Consider the following 15,778-nt stretch of genomic DNA (forward strand, 5'->3'; position numbering starts at 1 on the left):
ATACCCCCTTCCCCACCTTTTTAAAATAAATGTTAGAGGTGGTTATACATTTTTTTTTAATAGTCTGTTTTGGGGTGAAAACTGTAAGTTACTAGTTGGATGCCTTTTGTGTGCCATCTACAATTCTGTGAAAAGCAGTAGTTTGTTATGCATCTAGATTTCAAAGAAAGATCCAAGGGTAAATCTGCAAAACTTGTTTGTGAACTAAACATACAAAATCACATAGCAAATAGGTTTTATAGGCCTACTTTCTGAACATAATTTTTTTCAGATGTTCCCCACACTTTAATGGTATTTTGGATTACTTTCTGATGTAGACTTTCACCTACTTGTGTCTTTTGTATTACTTAATGCTCAAAGACTTCTTGTAGTTGGTAGGAGGGATGCATTTAGCTATACTGAAAGAGGAATTGACACTGGATCTAGTTTATATTGGTGGAGATTTGATGGGGTAATTTAATTTTGTTAAAGAAATTAAAGATAACTCTTAATAGAACAGTGTAGATGTAATGGTCTGTTTAAGAGAATTATTTCATTAATAAGTAAGATTTGGTGCCTATACCTCCAGTTAGCATTAATTAATTATTTGTGTAATGCCATATATGTGGAGACTGCCTCCACACTTCCTCCAAAAGTGAACTTATTTGAAACTGTCATGCTTTAAGGACCTGAAGAGAATGTATAACAAAAACCATAGTGAAACAGATTGTTCCGATTGTTGCATTCGATGAAGTGAGCTGTAGCTCACGAAAGCTCATGCTCAAATAAATTGGTTAGTCTCGAAGGTGCCACAAGTACTCCTTTTCTTTTTGCGAATACAGACTAACACGGCTGTTACTCTGAAACCAGATTGTTCTAGTTTGTTTAATTACAGTGAAAGAATGGCAGCAGTTTAGAGGAAACACATGCTCACACTCAAAAGCATGCCTTTTATTTTTCAGTGTAAAACACAAGAAGCTAGAATTTTTCACAGTGAAAGTAAGAGAAGAAGAGATGTATCTAGAATACAGCTGGGCAATTTATTTTTAGCCAAATAGTTCATCAAAAAATGCAGCATTGGATCCACCAAAACTATTTGTGAATTTGACACAAATTTGCTTAATAATTTCAGCACACCTCTCTTACCCCTTCCCTCCCATGCCCCCAAAAAATTCAGGCTATATTCACAGGGGTACTTAGATGCCCTCCTAAAAATTGGAGGAGGTGGTAGTGCCCCCTTACACTCAGTAGCCCAAAGGTTAGATACTCGGGATGTGGGAGACATGGGTTCAAGTCCACAACATGGCTGATTTAGAGAAGGAATTTGAGCTTGGGGGTCTCATGTTGTTGGTGAGTGCACTAACCACGGAGCTTTGGAGTATTCTGGGTTAGGGCTCTCAGTCTGTTCTGTTGAAGCTGTTCCATGTTGTATAAATTAAATATGCATGGCAGCAGAGACTGGAACCCAGGTGAGTGTGCTAACCACCAGGCTATAGGGTCATTTTTTCTGTGTGGCCCAATGAATATTTAAATACTTATACAGAATGGAACAGTTTCAACTGGAGAGCTTGAGAGAGACTCTACTCTGAATACCTTTATAGCCTGGTAGTTGGGGCACTGACCTGCAACATGGAAGATTGTAACAGTTGGCCCACCTCTCAAGCACCACCTCTGTTTCCCATCTTCAGGGCTCCATAAATAGACTCCACTATTCCTGAATCCTTAAAATAATACTTTTGTTCATCTAATTTATTTATATATAATTCAGAAATAACACTCAGTCCTGGGGCTTCTCTCAAAAGAGAATGCTCATCTCCCCTCAGCCACTCCCAGGCCTTCCCACTTGGAGTCTTTTGTCCCTAGTACCTCAGAGTCAGTCCTAGGGCTTTTCCCTCTTTTCCCTGGAGGTGATCCAAGCCTTCTAGCTTCACTTTGGTTCTCCCCTGCTTTTTGGAGGCCAGTCCTAGCCCAACCTGGCTGGAGTCTCATTCCTCTGGTGTCTCAAACTCTCCTGCATCCTTCTGCCTTGCTGCAGCTTCATTCTGGCTATGTCTACACTTTTGGGGGCATGTAGAATACATGCACTGCACATGTAGCTTCATGCTGCAGTGAAAGGCAGGCTGCGTCCGGCCTAGACGCTGTAATGTGTAGCTAAAGCCACAGTGAAAGGCTCCAGCAATGGGGGGATGCAGCAGAACACTACTCTGCTAAAAATAGCAGTGTAAACCTGGGAGGTACTGTGTGGGTCTGTAGAGAGCCATGTAGGGTATATATCTTGGGGATTCAGGAGTACAGGGCACTCTGCTCTACTCGCCTAAACTGCGTCTCATTGTCTACACTGCTATTTATACCTGGACTAGCTGGGCATGCAGCATCTGTACTGTACACGCTGCTATAAGTGTAGGTGTACCTTAAGCCACAGCTTCCGCTCATATTTCATGGTGCTGTCTCCCCCTTTATAATGCCCAGGTGACTTCCCTTAAGCCCATTTGGGCAGCAGGTAATAAATTACAGGTGCTTTGGACCCTGCTCCCTCTTAAAGGGGCTAGTCACCATGTGGCAGACAGCCAAGCTCAAATCCCTGCTGGCAAAGTGGGAACTTGAATCTGGGTCTTCCACATCTGAGGGCTATAGGACGTAGGGACAGCACCAGCACCACCACTGTTTCTTCCTCCTCGTCTGGGTTTGTGACTGGCGTTTCCATATTTCCTTTGCTTTTAATAATAATAAAAAAAAAAGCACTTAAAATACCCTGAAAGCAAAATGAAGCATTTAGGGTCAAACGAAACATTTTATTCAATACAAAATGATTTTTTTTTCTCCATTGAACTCAAAAATTCATTATTTTCACAGCTGGAGTCCAGAATCTATACACAGCCCATCTTCCTGAGATACTGCTGTATCCATCTGAATCACTTCAGCACTGTGCATGCTGTCTTCATCAGGATAGGCAGAGAAGGGGAGAAGTAGTGTTGCCAACACTTAGGATATTATTGTGGGTCTCACAATATTTGTTGGGGTTCTTTAAAAGCCCCAGCTCTTGGAGTCTTCTGATTACATGAGAATCTTGGTCTTCATAGCTATGAAGAAGAGCCTGAAAGTGGGAACCCTAAAGCAGTGGCTCTCATCCTTTCCAGACTATTGTCCCTCTTTCAGAAGTCTGATTTGTCTTGCATACCCTAAGTTTCACCTCATTTAAAAACTTGCTTACAAAATCAGACATAAAAATACAAACATGTCCCAGCACACTATTATTAAAAAGTTGCTTATTTTTTCATTTTTGCCATATAATTATAAAATAAATCAATTGGAATATAAATATTATACTTACATTTTAGTGTATAGTATATAGAGTAGTATAAACAAGTTCTTGTCTATGTGAAATTTTAGTTTGTACTGATTTTGCTCTTGCTTTTTGTGTAGCCTGTTGTAAAACTAGGCAAATATCTAGATGAGTTGATGTACCCCCTGGAAGACCTTTGTGTATCCCCAGGGATACGTGTATCCCGGATTGAGAACCACTGCCTAAAGGTTCAAAATCCAGTAGGTAAACAACCCCCCCCAAATTTACTATTTCTTAATAGCTAGTGATTTGGGGGTGGGAGGGCTGATGCATTATTTTTGAATACTTAGGGTTGTCAATAATGCAACTTGGACACATGGTGTGGGAGCCAGGAAGGAGGAGAAAAGAAATAAGGGGGAAAAACCCCCCAAACTCACTGCATACACAAGAGAAAAGAGTGTCAGAGAAGGAAAACATCCATCCTGCCAGAGACATATTTATTTAATAAGATTCCAGGCTTGTTACTATGAAGACTGTTATGTCTGTAGAGTCAGTGTGAAGAGATGGAAAAATATGCAAGTGTGGATGAGAGCTCTCTTTGTTTAGAATATCACCAGATTCAATCATCACTTGAATTTGCGGTCTGTTACCATCCAATTTTTAAGGTCTCGGCCATTTTCAAGTTTTTATACACATGATTTTACAAATTACACCTGTAATTTGAACAGCGCAGGCTTTCAGCTACTACTTCTCTAGTAAGTCACAGACCAGACAAGCTTGCTATCTGCAAAAAAAAGCCAGTGCTTCACCATTACCTTATTAATTATTTCATAATTTTAAATTCTTCAGACTTTCCCCACTATCAGTCCTTTTCTGTATGAAATCATGTCTCTTCGCTTTAGTTCAGGAACGTTATATTTTGAGCAGAAGTTAATAAGCCTTCAAGTACAGTCCATTTGTCAAAATGTGATAAGCTTATTTATTATTTTTGCAGTGCCCAAAGGTGCTAGCTATACTACATAAATTATATACGTTTGGGGTGGTATATGTTTTTGTATATAGGAGAAACTTAATGTTCTTAGTGTCCTGTAGTCATTGTGTTCATTAAGTTCCTTATCTATAGGACTACTATATTTGTAACAGCCCAGCTGGATTTGATAACATCTCTAACAATTTCCAGGCTTTCATAAGTGAGCTGTGAAAAGACTATTGTGGGATAGGAAGGATAATTAATATGCTTGTGTGAGGACTTCACATTAAACGAAACAGAAAAAGAAGTAGATTGAAAAGTGTTTTATATTTTTAAAAAGTGATTCCCATTCTTGTAGTGTAAGTGCCTCATTCATGTGTAGGCATTGGCTGGTATCTTGGAAAATCTGCAATGTGATAATTAGATTATAGCCATTGGTAACAGCAGCTGTTTCTGCTTCATCTATTTGTATCTGAAGAAAAACCAATATAGTTTTTCAAATACAAACCATTTTACCAATATTACATTGAGAAGTGGAATTTGTTGTAATGGGGGATTTGGTATTTGCACTGAATGCAAAAGATGTTGGAGGGAAGTCAGAATATATTAAGCATGAGGACAGGACTCCTTATGCTAGGATGTAAACTTGAGGGCAGTTTGGAGTAGTTAGGTCTCCAGAAAGTAAGCTAAAGCAGCAATCTACATGGAGGCCTGGTATGTGGTAATTGAAATGGAAGTGATTATTTGGAAGGGGCGATTTATTTGAATGTAGAAGCAAAGGATGAAACTATGGTCCCATTGACATCAGTGTTTTGCAACTGACTTCAGTGGGGACAGGCTTCATCCAGTGGGTGCAAAATTAAAGGACAAGTTATTTAAAAGAAAAATCATGAAGGTGTAACCCACTGACTAGCATATGTTACGTATCCACCTGAGCGCCTGATTCAGAGAGGATATGGTTCTCTTATGGCTCTGGAATGGAGGGACACATACTTTTAGCTTTGGAGGTGCCCAGTTCAATCTCTGGCATGTGAGGATGGCAGCCATCATAAGTCGGACTCAGCTGGAATTCAAACTGTGGTGGGCATTAGACTCTTGAGACAAGCTACCTCCTGTCCAGTGTAACCCACTGGTGAGTGTGTTTTATTTGTCTCTCTCTACCCAGTTCCCAGAGAATGTGTATCTGTTACAGTTCATGGCTACAGAGCTTGGCTCTTAGGAGTTTCAACATTTTGAGTTAGCTTTCAGCTATAGAGGCTCCCTGTTCAATCCTTGGTAGTTGGCCAAGACAGTGGCCATCTCAAAGGCATTTACTCTTATTGACATTCATGTAATATATTTAATATTGCATGACAATATGTGATACATTTATTAACAAATTGGCCTCCAAAGACCTGCCAACATTTGAACTTTATCAACCAATGTTCCTCTGGGGAATGGAATTTTCCTTCCATTGCCTGTAGACTTTTCCAGCTGTACATGAACATGATGAGAGCCAGGAAGTCTTACTATACCCAAAGCACAGAAGTGTGCCATGGTGTACCAAGTACCCTGACACACATGACCATTCCTGCCACTCTTCCTGATCAGTTTTCTGTAAGGTGGATTTTTTAAATTAAATAAATTAAATACTTTTATCTTTTTTAAAAAAATAAACCTATTTAAAATTAACTTTGAAATTATGACGGCCGATATTAAAGCCTAAACTAAGTATACTTAGGTTTGGCGGAATTTGATTTTTTATTTTTTTCTAATTTCGACAACTTTATTTTAAAGATTTTTTTTCCAGCTGTGAGAGATAAGATTGGGGTTAGGGTCAGGGCAGTGCTGACAGCAGGGCTGCAGGGGACTCCTTGTGCAGCCAAGGTGCCCAGGACACTGGGGCACAAAATGCAGGGGTCTCCACTGTATACAGGGTTTTACAGTTTGGTTCAATGGCTCTCAGCACCCCCACTATACAAATTGTTCCACCACCCCTGGACCTTTCAGTGCACAGTCACAAGGGAAGAATGAAAAGGTGTCGCACATCTTTGATTTGATATGGGCCCCTAAGATTTGCTTAGGCAGCACTGAGCATTTGTGTAGAGTGGACTTGTCATTTGTTCTGTCTGAGGGATTTTAAAAAGGGTATGTCTTGATCTATCTGACCAAATGGATCAGATCATGTATTCAGCAGGTCTTCAGAGCAGATGAGACTCAGATGCCCAGATGTGATCCAGGCTCACTCCATTTGGGCAGTCTTCTTATCAATCTGGAAGGTGAAGTTTAAATTGATGAATTATGCAAGGCACCTGGCATTCTCTCCAGACCTTCACTAACCACCAAAATCTGAATTTCCTCCCATCAGCTGGTGCATAGAGTGTCATAGAGTGCTTAAACCTGTACTTCCATAGGAGCAGCTTTCTTCAGGAGGGAAGAGGAAAAGTGTGCCATACAAACAGTTTCCTGAGAGTGGGGGTGTAAATACCTCACACTAGCCTGTTGCACACTAGGTGTCCATGTGGACCATGCTGCCGTGCACTAAAAGTTCCTTAGTGAGTTTAATCTATCCTAGAGAGCAGATAAAAGAGCAGTACAGAACTTTTAGTGAGCGGCAGTAGGATCCACGCAGACAGACAGTTGGTGGTGAGGTAGATTTACACGCCACCGGTGCCATGAATTAAGTGTTCATATAGACAAGACCTGTCTGTCCTCTACCCCATCCCTCTCCACCCTCTGTTCAAGTTAGCTTTGTGTCTCTTGACCAACCCTTCCACAAGTGATTTGGGATACTGCTGTTCAGAACCCAAGATTGTCACAGATCAAATTACAGAATATAAATGTTAAAGTGTGATAGAAATTCTCTCTGTATACCCTTTATTTTGATTCTTAATCTTTTGAAAAACTATTATCTGGATTATTATTGCTTTTTCTGTTTGCAAATGTGAATGTATGTATTGTACAAACACACTTAAATATTGTTTGAAAAGTTCCAGTTGCTTATGTTGTCTTAGCACAGTGGTTTTCAACCTTTCTTTATTTGCGGAGCTCTGCAAAATTTCAAATGGAGGTGCGGATCCCTTTAGAAATCTTAGACATAGCTTGCGGACCTGCAAGGGTCCGCGGACCACAGGTTGAAAGACACTGTTCTATGGTAATGACAAACTTTTATGGGCCCCTTTGACATAGTCTGCGGACCCCCAGGGGTCCGTGGACCACAGGTTGAAAATCACTGCATTAGCAAATCATGAAGATAATGTTTTTTGCTATATCCGAAAATATTTGGTTTAGAAATAAATTATAAATGCTTTAAAATAATGTGTATGCAGATTAACAAGACTTTTTACTAAACAACAAGTATTACCAGATTGTACATATAAATTAAACCATAAATATAATGGCATAATAATACTTAACATTACATATACACATGGTAACCAGTTATGGTTGTTGTATCTTGTGGTGTCTTGACTCTTGTGAGTTGAAGATCTCAAATACTATTATAATATTGCCATAGTTCTTTGAACTGAATATTTGACCTTAATTTAAAGCGACATTCTCAGATATAAACAATGAGGAGTCCTTTTGGCACTTTAGAGACGAACACATTTATTTGGGCATAAGCTTTTGTGGGATATAACCCACTTCATCAGATGCATTGAGTGGAAAATACAATAAGCAGGAATAAATATACAGCACATGAGAAGATGGGAGTTGTCTTACCAAGTGGGGGTCCAGTGCTAATGAGGCCAATTCATTTAGGGTGGATGTGGCCCATTCCCAGCAGTTGACCAGAGGTAAGAGTATCAACAGAGGGGAAATTATTTTTTGTAGTGACCCAGCCACTCCCAGTCTTTATTCAGGCCTAATTTGATGGTGTCAAGTTTGCAAATTAATTCCAGTTCTGCTGTTTCTCATTGAAGTCTGTTTTTGAAGGTTTTTTTTTTTTTTTTGAAGAGTGGCGATTTTTAAGGCTGTTATTGAGTGTCCAGGGAGATTGAAGTGCTCTCCTGGTTTTTGAATGTTACAAATTCTTGTTGTCTGATTTGTGTCCATTTATTCTTTGGCCAAACCGGACAGTCTCTATGCAAATGTACATGGCAGAGGGGCATTGCTGGCACATGATGGCATATATCTACATTGGTAGATGTGCAGGTGAACGAGCCCTTGATGATGTGGCTGATGTGGTTGGTGTCCCTTGAACAGATACGCGGATAGAGTTGGCAACGGGGTTTAATGCAGGGGTTGGTTCCTGGGTTAGTGTTTTCTGTTGTGTGGTGTGTAGTTGCTGGTTAGTATCTGCTTCATGTTGGGGGTCTGTCTGTAAGCGAGGACTGGCCTGTCTCCCAAGGTCTGTGAGAGTGAGGGATCATCCTTCAGGATAGGTTGTAGATCCTTGATGATGCGCTGGAGAGGTTTTGGTTGGGGGCTGTAGGTGATGGCTAGTGGTGTTCTGTTACTTTCTTTGTTGGGCCTGTCCTGTAGTAGATGACTTCTGGGTACCATTCTGGCTCTATCAATCTGTTTTTTCACTTCAGCAGGTGGGCATTGTAGTTTTAAGAACTCCTGATAGAGATCCTCTAGGTGTTTGTTTCTGTCTGAGGGATTGGAGCAAATGCGGTTGTATCTGAGGGCTTGGCTGTAGACAATGGAGGGTGTGATGTGGTGTGGATGATAACTGGAGGCATGTAGGTAAGTATAGCGGTCAGTGGGTTCTGGCATAGGGTGGTGTTTATGTGACCATCACTTATTTGTATTGTAGTGTCCAGGAAGTGGATTTCTTGTGTGGACTGGTCCAGGCTGAGGTTGATGGTGGGGTGGAAATTGTTGAAATCCAAGTGGAATTCCTCAAGGGCCTCCTTCCCATGGGTCCAGATGATGAAGATGTCATCAATGTAGCGCAAGTAGAGTAGGGGCGCTAGGGGACGAGAGCTGAGGAAGCGTTGTTCTAAGTCAGCCATAAAAATGTTGGCATACTGTGGGGCCAGGTGAGTACTCATAGCACTGCCGCTGACTCACAGATAATAGTTCAAACCTAAAATGTAGGTTTTGAGGGATAGAGGGAGGTTTTGCAAAAGCTAAAGCTTTCAAGATATTGAAAATAAATCAGTGTAAACATTTTTGTGTTTGGATTCCCCTGCAGTAGTAGCAAACCAAATATTTGCAACTTTTTATATTGCAAGAGGCAGGGAGCGGGCAATGAGGACATAGGTCAGAATTATCTTTTGGCCAAGTGGCTGCAGCAGCTTTATTAAACCTTTAATATAACTAAACTATATCCTAAAGTTAGTCTGCCCGGACAGTAGTAAAAAGGGGGTAGGCCTCAGCCAATCCAGCTGATTATCAACTTACTCACATTTTCACTGATAAAATTCCAAGCTTTCTAAATTTTCCATGGTCTGACCATAGTCACTACCAAGTGCAGATCACTGCATGAGGCAATCATTAGGCCTCATACAAGTGCCTGGAACTCCCTACAATCCAGTCCCCTTCTCAGTGAAGGAGAGTTAATGCCCAGTTCGCTGAAAAGGGGTAATTTATTTCCAACCTCTGTGGAGTTATCAGTACCAGCCATATACTGTCATTAACTCTATTCCAGATTAGGGAAATCTCACCCGTGCTGCTAGGACCAAATACTTAAAATTGCGATCTTGTAAATCAAAAACAAAAAAATTGCGATCTTGTAAATCAAAAACAAATTAATTATTCCATGTAATTGTACACTCACTTCAGAGTCTAGATGTGCCTGAACCCCAGAATATGAAGACCTTGCCTCACCCAATGTACAGTAAACATCCACAAAATACTCCTGAGGGCATTCTGCTCCAAAAAATTAAAAATTATGTGCCAAAAAAATAAAAATTATGTGCATAATATTTGAAAATTCTGCAAGTTTTATTTGTCAATAAATAAATGTAGAGGTACCAGCATGGGAGTGGGGAGTACAGGCCAATGACTGTACGAAGGTGGGAGATCACTGTACAGCCTCCTCACCCCCAGGACACTGACTCAGTGGTGAGGCTGCACCCGACCCTAACACAACAAAAGGCCTGGGCCTGCCCCAGAAACACCCTGGGGGCAGGGTGCACCAGGTCTGGGGCTAGCAGGCACAACCAGGCATGATTCAAGTGTGGAAGGGCTCAGTGTGGGGGATCCAGATGTGGGTTGAGAGGATTCTGTGTGGGACAATCTGGGTGCGGGCAGCTCAGTGGGGGGGTCTAGATATGGGGGGATCTGGATGCACAGAGGCTCATTGCAGGGGTTGCAGGGGCAATGGGACTCTGCAGGGGCTTCCACGTGAAAGTGGTTGGGTCTCAGCAGAGGGGCTTGGGTGTGGGGGTCTCAGCAGGGGAGTCTGGGTGCTAGGGGAGTGCAGCTAGTTGGGGGTCAGTGATGTGGGGGCTCAGGGTGGTGCAGGGGGTGGGGCTCATCAGGGTGGGGGTTTGAGTGCAGGGAGCTCAGTGGGGAGTGGTCTGGGTGAAGGAGTGGGGGTCCACAGGCAGGGGGTCTGGGTGCAGGAAGCAGCGGAGGATGCTGAGCTTCCTGCAGCTGGGGGAGGTTTCCGGGGGTGGGTCTGACACAGCCCCAGCCACTCCTTGCAGGGGAAGAGGAAGTCCCACCCTCTCCTGCCTCCAGCCCAGCCGGGACTAGCAGTTGTTCATGGCTCAGGGTAGGAGCCACTGGCTGGGCTGTCCCCAGCCCTGCGGTGATTTACCTCTCCACTGGCTGCTCCAGGTGCCTGAAACGATGTACCTGCATTGCTAGGGAGTGGTGTGTGACTGCTCTTGCAGCTTCCCTTTGCTTCCTTGCCAGAAAGTCATTTTTCTGCAGGGAAGCAAAGAAATATACTGGGGACATGAATTCTGCGCACATGCAGTGGCGCAGAATTCCCCCTGGCGTAACAAAAAGACAGAGTGACATGAAATTGATGTCCTAGGTGCTAGTAATCTCCTGGGAGATGTGAGAGAGGAAGGAGGGAAGGTGAGATTTTACAAGAGCATTGTGGGGAGGGTGATGCCTGATTTGACCCAGCACTGCTCTTTATGCCCCCTGCCCAGCTGCACGCCATCCAATCCCAGTGTTTATAGCAAGCATTGGGAATTCACCAACATCCTCTCTCCAAAGAAAAAAGAGTTATTGGTCAGCAATCTTTGTGGTACCGCCCAGAGATGTGGCCCTACCCTCCTGGCCCCTGGTCTTGAGGGGCCAACCTATTTTAATACATGAAGACCAGAGAGTGAAATCAACAACTGATAATAAGCAAAAGTGAAGATGAATAGTCTATTCTCATTGTGCAAGGTCAAAGTGAAGAACAAACATCACAAATGATGAAGAGCAAACTAGATCATTAATCAGGAAAAAGAAATTAAATTTGAAGTGTTGTTAACTAGAGCTGGCTGGAAAAATTCCAGTGAAACTTTTTTCATGAGAAGTTTCCAGTTCACTGGAAACAATTTGATTTTGGTGAACTTCTGATGGAATCCAGTGAGGATGTTGAGGAACCAGTTGCCCTGGGAATCAGGGAGCCAAGGGATCCCAGGCTCTGACCTCTTCAGCAGCCTCTAGGCAGGCTGTGGTAGAGCCAGCACTCCCAGGACTTCCAGGTGCCAGGTATGCTGAAGGGGAGCTTGGAATCTGGAAACTCCAGCTAAGCCTGGAGGCTTGTAGCTTAGCAGCCAGCACTTCTGGCTAGGCTTCTTGCAGACCTAGGCTTCTGGTTCTTCCAACAGGCTGTGGGGGATCCAGGGACCCTGGAAGCCTGTTAGCTGCTGCGTGAAATTGACATGATTGTTGTCAGTTTCCCTGCTGACCACCACTGACTTGCAGGAGTGAAACTAACCAAACTGTTGTTAACTTGACAAAAATTACTTGTGCATGAGTATTTGCAGGAGGCTTATTCTTTCTCCGTTTGATGTGAGATTTAGAAAGAGACCTGCAGATGTACTGACAAGTTTTTGCGAAAATCTTAGAAAAATAGTTTGAATTTTTGGTTGTGAAATGTGGATGTTGGTGATGAATATATAATAAGGAATATATAAAAATGAAATAAATAGGTTCTCTTGAGGTTTCCTATTTTAAAAACACAAAATTCCCTGCAATACTAGTTTGCGATGCTGTATGTTAAAAATACTTAATGTTCCTGTTATGGTTGAAAACACTGAATGTCTACTGTACAGTTCCAGAATCTTGATTTTTAGCCAAAAGATGCAACTGGTAATGTGATCTCTGACATTTGGTGAGGCTTTACATTCTAAAATGAGAGGATTACTCATTCCTGTATTCAAGAAGGTTAATAAGCTTTTCTTTTCGTCTTCTTTTTGTTCCTTTGTTTCACTCCAGTTCTATTTTTATATGTACTTCTTTTTCTTCTTAGGTTGCATTGCTACTTTGGATTTCCCTCATTCTAGCTTTAGCAGCCTCTATTTATCAATCCAAGCTATAAAATAGTTAGTTCATCCTACATGGTAAAATGATGTAATTTACCAATGAGAGTGTCATGACACATCTCTAACTTCCTGTTGAAAGTGTTATGTAGATGGGGTCTCAAAAAAAATGCAAAATTGCCCTAAATAAACATGCATTTTCCAGAGCCCATCGGAGCCATCTTCATGTTCCGTGCATCAGTTGGCTCTTGTGGTGAGTGTGATGTGATAGAAATTCTAGAGAATCATAGTGGAGCAAGAGCTAGTAAGCAAAATGTGAGGGGAGCTAAAAGAAGATTTAAAAAATTAGGTATATGCTTTAATCCCCTACTACCTTTTGCATGCAGAGTATAGAGAAGTACATAAAATGTATTTTAATATTTTGCAAAATTTTGAATTCTTCTTCGAGTAGTGGCCCTATAGGTCCTCTACTCTAGGTACACTTGTACGCCCTGCCCCTCAGATTGAAGATTTTAGGTAGCAGTGTCTGTTTGTCCATAGATATGTTTTCTTGTTTCTTTCCTCTAGGGAAGTGGACTCTAGAAAGAGTATGTCTGGCTTTCCTGGGTTTAAATGTTACCTTTTGTGCCAAGAGGCTATCCTGGTCAGTGATGGACATTCCCACTGTATATTTGTCTCGGGGAGTCACATGTCCCTCAAAAGTGTAATTTCTGCCTCAAATTAAAGTCAATGTCCAGAAAGAATTGCAAACTAAATCTGTGTCTGCTTATAATGGAGAGTTCACTCCGACCAGCTTTCAGCCCCAGCCCAGGGACCCCTCCTCCATACAGTGGTCCCCAGATGAGGCCCACTCCATCAACTTCCTCAGCACAACACTCCCCTGCAACTTCAAAAAGGAAATCCATGGAATCCTCTCAAAAAGCCTCTAGAAAGCAGGTGTCAAGAGAATCTACCACAGAGACAATCCCTGGCCAGGTTGACTACCTTGGCACCCATTGATCTTCGACTCAGTACCCACTGGGCTGCGGGCTCCTAAGGTACTCTCGTCGCCAGCAAGCCTAAGGACTCTAAGAGTTTGGGCTCAGGGAGACTGGTACCATTGGGTGAACAGGGTGGTCGAGAGAAAACCATCTCCTCTAAATCAGTACTGACAGAGTCCCCTGCGGCCTTGGTGCCTAGTACTTCAGCTCCGCAGAAGACCAGACCAACCCCTACTGGTTATTCATTGGAGCTCAAGAGACCTCTGGTATCATCAGCACCTTCTACCTCAGTCACCTCTGTTCATCTTAGCGATACTGCCCACTATCCCAGTACTGCAGGAATTTTGCTTTCCCAGGTAGTTGGTGGTTTCAGAAATGCCTGAATCTCCCCTGCTCAGCACTGACACATTTCAGGTACGGACTACCTCTCGCTCTCCACATGGTACCAGTGGAATCTCCCATAGCTTCCATAACTGCTCCACTTCTGCCAAGTGATGAAAAGGAAGACAATGATGATTTCTCATCAGTCTCTCACATTTCTGTCCAAGGCTCTCCTTTGCACTGTCAGGGAGCTTTCCATCCTGAGACCTCTTTGGAGCCAGTTTATTGTCATGAGAGACACTGCCCATCCATTTGGTACAGATGCCTTTGGGTCCCCCCACCCATGCCTTTTGCACCACCTCAGTGCCTTACTGGGGCCCCTGAATGGCTTATTGCCAGCAATTTTTGAAGACCCGTAGTGTTTCTCACTGGGAGAAGAAAAGGCAGTCCTCTCCAGCTTCTGTCTCTAGAGCTCCTGATCCACAAGAGTAGACCTTTGAGTAGCAGAAACAAGATTAGACAAAACTACTCCTGCGACCAGCATTTCTCCATCCTCCTCTGATGAGCCCATTATGCCTCCTCTACTGACCTTGGCAGATGATTTTACACAATTTCAGGACCTTACAAATTCTACTAGAGGAGGTTAAGGAATCGCAGCACAAGCTACTCAACTTCCTGCACACCTCATCTGCCCACATTGCATTACCCATTAACAAGGTCTTGCTGGATCCAGCAAAAATAATATGGCATATCCTGACAACGTGTAAGAGTGAGGACAAAAAATACCATGTTTCCTCCAAGGACTCAGACTTTTTATTTTCACATCCATCCCTGAACTCCCCTGTCATCGATGCTGTAAACGAACATGGCAGATGGCACCACACTAAATAGACCCCATGTGGCAGGGATTTTAAATGTCTTCACGTAATTGGATGTAAACCATACTCTTTGGTTATCTTACAATTTAGGATCACCAATTACCAGGCTCTCATGGCAAAGTATAACCATATTAATTATTCCAAACTGAATGCCTCTACTGAGCATCTTCCTACAGATCAGATGGAGCTGCTGACACAGCAACTCATTCTGTCTCCATGGCAGTGGTCATGGGGAGGGCTTCCTGGCTTCAGCTGTCTGGCTTTCCAAAGGAAGTCCTGTCTACAGTTGAGAACTTTCCTTTTGAGGGATCAGAGTTGTTTGTCGAGGAAACTGATAAATCCCTCCACACATAAAAAGACTTTAGAGTCACCGTACACTCGCCGGGAATTTACACACCTGCACAGAAAAGAAGATCCAGTAAATCCCAGATAGTGCAGAGATCCCAGCCTACTCAATTTCTTTTCCCCCAGAGGCATTATGAACTCCAGCACAAAAGACAGTGATTGCAGGAAAGGAAACCAGCTGCTCCACAAGCATCTACTTCACAACCCTCTACATCTAAACATCAATTTTGATGGGTTGGTTGAGGGCTTAAGTTACCACCCCCATTCTTACCTGCTGCAACAGACCGCATGTCTCCTTCGCTTTGGTGACTGTCTTTCTTCAAAACGGGGAACACATAACTATGGACAAGTGAGTGTTGGAGCTCATTCTACATGATATTCTATCCATTTTACCTCTCTTTCCACCCTGCTACCTGTCCCTCTTCAGGGACCATCTCACAAGCACCTTCTATGACAGGAAAACAACTCTCTACTGAAGTTGGGTTCTATAGAACCTGTTCCCACACAACACAGAGGGAGGGGATTCTATTCCAAGTATTTCCTGATACTGAAAAAGAACAGCAGTTGGAGATCCATTCTAGAGCTAAGATCACTGAACAAATTGGTAAAGGTTCAGAGATTCAAAATGGTAACTCATGTAACAATAATTCCATCTCTGG

The 15,778-nt window shown here is 42.6% G+C and overlaps 1 protein-coding gene across 3 annotated transcripts in view; it reads left to right on the forward strand.

Annotated features, from left to right (window-relative positions):
- Window positions 1–15,778, forward strand: part of BLTP3B (bridge-like lipid transfer protein family member 3B) — an 82,022-nt gene that overhangs the window by 17,284 nt on the left and 48,960 nt on the right. The window lies entirely within an intron of this gene.

The sequence above is a fragment of the Caretta caretta genome, chromosome 1, assembly GCF_965140235.1.
Source record: "Caretta caretta isolate rCarCar2 chromosome 1, rCarCar1.hap1, whole genome shotgun sequence".
Lineage (NCBI taxonomy): Eukaryota > Metazoa > Chordata > Testudines > Cheloniidae > Caretta > Caretta caretta.